The following is a 4,979-nucleotide window of genomic DNA, read 5'->3' as shown; positions in this document are numbered from 1 at the left end:
CGAAGATAGGCATGCCCACGTTAAGAGTCACATTAGTTGAACTAACGTGAACTCTAACGTAGGGAAAGAGGGGCACAAGGCAACGTTATTGGGAAAGGTGAGTCCCAATAACACTTACAAAGGTTCATAAGGCAACGTTAGTGGTCACGTTAGTGCCACTAATGATGAAGTTAAAGTGGACAATATGGGGTTGGAACGTTAGTGAAAAAGGTGATTGCCACTAACGTTCTCGAACCCACAATTTCACATAACGTTAACATCACCAACGCCCATGCCTAACTCACACTTTTCTGCAAGCTGAGCCCACTAAAGATTGTAACTGCTTCAACTCAAGATCTAAGGCCCACATCCAAGACTTGAAGAACTCACTAGAGGATCAAGAATAGTAGTATATATAGGAGTAGTTAGGAGTAGGTTTGAAGTATAGAGAAGCTTGGCACTTTGGAGAACTACCCTGTATATTTACTCTTCTGCATTTTGAAGCATGCATTCTTTTCTGCCATTTTTCATTTCTAGAGCTATGAACAACTAAACCCCTTTCATTGGGTTAGGGAGCTCTGTTGTAATTTGATGGATCAATTATAGTTTCCATTCTTCTTCTTCTTTCTCCTCTTTTGATTTACTAGAAAGCTTTCGAGCTTAATTCAATTGGTTAGTTGTCTTGGAAAAGAAACTCTCCATAATTGGATCTCCTCTGAGCCTTGGAAAAGAGATGAGGAGATCATACTAGAAATGCTTTCTCATGTTGGACCGAATTGGGGTCTGGGTGGATATAGTGACATGTAATCCTCCCAACCCTTCATTTGGAAATATATATGGTATAATCAGTGACCACACTTCATCTCTTCCAATGAGCAATTAAATCAAGGAATTGGGCAATTGTTCAAGTTTAGAGAGATTGGGTTGCCAAGGAATTGGAACCCAATCACCTAAGATTGCCAAGGAGATCAGTAGATGCTTTGATTGAGGAATAGATGAAAATGAATTTGATCCGGAGAATACAACATCTCCTGAGCCCAATGAATTCTCCATTTCTGATCTTACCCATTCTCTTTACTTTCTGCCATTTATTTCCATGCTCATTTCCCCAAATTTCCATTTAAGATTCTGCACTTTATTTTCTGCTATTTACTTTTACACCATTTAAGTTTCTGCAACTCTCAACTATACTCTGTTTAGCTCAACTAGCATACTCTTCCAACTAAAGTTGCTTGACCAATCAATCCCTGTGGGATTTGACCTCACTCTATTGTGAGTTTTTCTTGACGACAATTCGGTATACTTGCCGAAGGGAAATTTTTTAAGAGACAAGTTTCCTTGTATCAAGTTTATGGCGCCGCTGCCGAGGATTAATTTTGTATCAACAATGATTAAGTTGGAAGTTCACTAGATTGAGCACTTTTGTTTTGTTTGTTTTCTTTATTCAGTCATTTACCTTCAGTTTGTTTAGTTTCGTCCTCATCCCCTATACCCTCTCTGTTTTCTTTCTTTCTTTGTTATTATTTACAATTCTGCTCAGTAACCCACTAACTATTTGATAATTTACACCATTCACGCTAACAATCACTCTAACAAGAATAATCTCTTCATTTTATCTCTCGCTATGTGCTTTGTTAGTTGTATGACAGGGAGAAGAGGGGGAGCTTCAACTTCCTTCGATTCAGAACCTGAAAGGACCCTCCGGAGACTAAAGAGGGAAGCAAGAGGGAAAGGATTTGTTGGTGCTGAGGAAGAGGAAGAGTATTTTGAAACAAACATGGAGGAGAATTTGGAAAACAATCATGAAGGAGAAGCTCACAACCATGCTAGAGAAGGCCCTACAAATCATGCTGGGCAAGAGAGGAGAGTTCTAAGCTCTTACGTCAGTCCAAATCCAGGAAACTGTGGAAGTAGCATCCAAAAGCCCACCATACATGCCAACAACTTTGAATTAAAACCCCAGCTCATCACCCTTGTTCAGAACAACTGCTAATTTGGAGGAAGTACTCAAGAAGACCCCAATCAACATCTAACCACCTTCCTGAGAATATGTGACACTGTGATGTCCAATGGAGTCCACCCGGATGTCTATAGGCTGCTTTTATTCCCTTTTTCACTCAGGGACAAAGCATCCAAGTGGCTTGGATCCTTCCCAAAGGAGAGCTTAACAAATTGTGAAGAAGTGGTGAACAAGTTTTTGGCAAGATTCTACCCTCCTCAAAGAATTAACAGGCTGATAGCTGAGGTGCAAACTTTCAAGCAAGAAGATGGTGAGACTCTCTATGAGGCATGGGAGAGGTTCAATGACGTAACAAGAAAATGCCCACTAGACATGTTTAATGAATGGGTTCAACTTCACATTTTCTATGAAGGTCTCTCTTATGAATCAAAGAAGGCTGTAGACCATTCCTCAGGAGGTTCTCTAAACAAGAAGAAAACCATTAAAGAAGCCATAGATGTCATTGAGACGGTAGCTGAGAATGACTACTTCTATGCCTCTGAAAAAAGCAACACTCGAGGAGTAATGGAGCTGAACCACATGGATGCAATGCTAGCTCAAAATAAGATGATCACCAAGCAGCTAGCAGATCTTACCAAGAAGGTGGAGGAAAACCAAGTTGCAGCAGTCATCACTTCATCACCAGCTCAAGAAGGAGTGAATATAGGAGAAGAAGGTGACTGGGAACAAGCCAACTATGTTGGAAACTCACCTAGACAAATCCATGATCTATACTACAAAACTTACAACTCTGGATGGAGAAATCACCCTAACTTTGGATGGGGGAATCAACAAGACCAAGGCCAAGACCAGAGACGCCACAACTATAATTCCAACAAAAATGCAACTCACCAACATACCTCATAGAGATCCTATCAACACTCACCTAACCATCGTTCTCAACCACCTAATCTCAATCCACCATCACTAACCGAGGATAGACTTTCAAAGATTGAGACTCTACTTGAAGACATATGTAGAGAAGTCCAAGACAATAAGGTGTTTAAGGAAGAAGTGCGAGGCAATATCAAAAACCAAGGGAAAATATCAAGAGACTGGAGTCCCAAGTAGGGTATCTATCTCAACAAATTTCCAAACCCACTGATTGATTTCCCAGCGACACAGAGAAGAATCCAATAGGAGAAACAAGGAAGTTCAGGTGGGAAGAATGTAAGATGATCACCACAAGTGATGAGAGGACTGTGGAGGAAGTAGACATACAAACAGAACACCTTCAAGACAGTCCAAAGGAAAATCATGCACCCCAACCCATACTCAAGAAAGAGCTAATGAAAGGGGAGATCCTGAACCCATATGCACCCTTTCCCCAAAGGCTTAAGGGTGGTGTAGCAGGGAGAATGTATTCAAGGTTCCTCGACATGTTTGCATCTCTTGATGTAAATATACCATTCATTAAGGCCCTCCAGCAAATGCCCTCCCACATCAAGTATATAAAGGAGCTACTGGCCAAAAAGAGTTCATTGAAGGGTGGACAGACCATAAAAATGAACAGGGAGTGCAGTGCTTTTATCCAAACAGGGCCACCTACAAAGAAGAAGGACCCAGGGAGTTTCCACATTCCTTATGCTATAGGAGAGACAATGTTTGATAAAGGGCTCTGTGACCTGGGAGCAAGCATCAACTTAATGCCTCTATCCCTCATGAAGAAGCTTCAAATCAATGAGCTAACACCCACAGATGTAATCATCAAACTGGCTGACAAAACCCAAAAGCAGGCAATAGGAGTGGTTGAGAACGTGTTAGTGAAGGTTGGGAACTACTTCCTTCCCATAGACTTTGTTATCCTGGAAATGGAAGAGAATCCCAGTCATCCCATCATTCTGGGAAGGCCATTCTTAGCCACAGCCCAAGCACTTATAGATGTGGAGCGAGGAGAGCTAGTATCGAGAATACATGATGAGCAGCTCACCTTCAATGTATTCAAACCCTCACAAGAAGCAAATCATGGTAACAAAAAGACAGAGGAAGAGCACAAAAAAGAGCTGATGAAAGAGCCAAACAAGGGAGCACAAGCACCACACCTCATAACTCCTATGGTTAACAACCAATGCGATCAGAAGGAGCAATAGCCAAGTGAAATCCAAAAGGAACCAGACCCACCAGAGTCATATGAGATAGGCAACAAAACCATTTTCAAAGAGGAAACCACAAGGAACAAGTTGACATCAAGGGACATAAGAAAAAAGGTCCCAAGGGGATGGAAAAACAAGAAAATCCCTACAGAAGATTTCTCTCCAGGAGATGAAGTGGTCTCTACATACTTTCCATCTATACCACCTCACCTCCCCACTATTCCATCCCAGCTGCCACCAGTGTATACCATCAATAAATCTTATCCTTAGAACATGTGAAACTTCTTAATAAAGCCAATGGAAACAGATTCACTGCAAGGGGGAAAGATTTGAAGCACTACCAACCACCCTGACAAGGACCAATCGTCGAGCTAGCGATGCTAAAAAAAGCGCTTTGTTGGGAGGCAACCCAACCTGAGGTAATTCTCTTTTCATAAGTTTCTCAATAAAAACTTCAAGTTGAATTCTTTGTAGTGTGAGGAGCAAAGTTTGGTGTCACACAACAAAATAATTCAAGGGTGAATATAGGACTCTAAGTTTGGTGTTCCACTAAAAACTCTAGCTGAAGAGTGCATTGCAACCCTTCAGTGATAAAGCATTGCTCTAGCAACCAGAGAACTCACTTGACAGAGGTCTAACCTCTAATGCATAGTTGTCTTTTTAGCTTATAATTGTTTCTTAATAAAAAGCACACAAGGTTTCTGCATGTATTCAATTTGCTGAATTAAGCAAAGAACTAAGTTTGGTGTTCACACACCGAATTAAGTTCAGAAATTCACAAGCACACATGCATGCTAACTCTTTTCCAAGTACTTAGGGAACAAGAAACTTCCAATAGTGTTACAGGAATTCAATCATGAGGTTAATCAAGGATGCAAATGCTAGGATGAGAATACCAAGGAAGACAT

At 41.0% G+C, this 4,979-nt stretch overlaps 1 non-coding gene across 1 annotated transcript; it reads right to left on the bottom strand.

The window, feature by feature from the left end:
• Positions 1-2,209: 2,209 nt before the first annotated feature.
• On the bottom strand, positions 2,210-2,317 carry LOC130956952 (small nucleolar RNA R71). Its single transcript, XR_009077236.1, has one exon. It is a non-coding gene; the product is annotated as a small nucleolar RNA R71 (small nucleolar RNA).
• Positions 2,318-4,979: the final 2,662 nt, after the last annotated feature.

This window comes from Arachis stenosperma, chromosome 1 (assembly GCF_014773155.1).
Source record: "Arachis stenosperma cultivar V10309 chromosome 1, arast.V10309.gnm1.PFL2, whole genome shotgun sequence".
Classification (NCBI taxonomy): Eukaryota; Viridiplantae; Streptophyta; class Magnoliopsida; order Fabales; family Fabaceae; genus Arachis; species Arachis stenosperma.
This window is presented reverse-complemented; position numbering and strand designations above follow the sequence as displayed.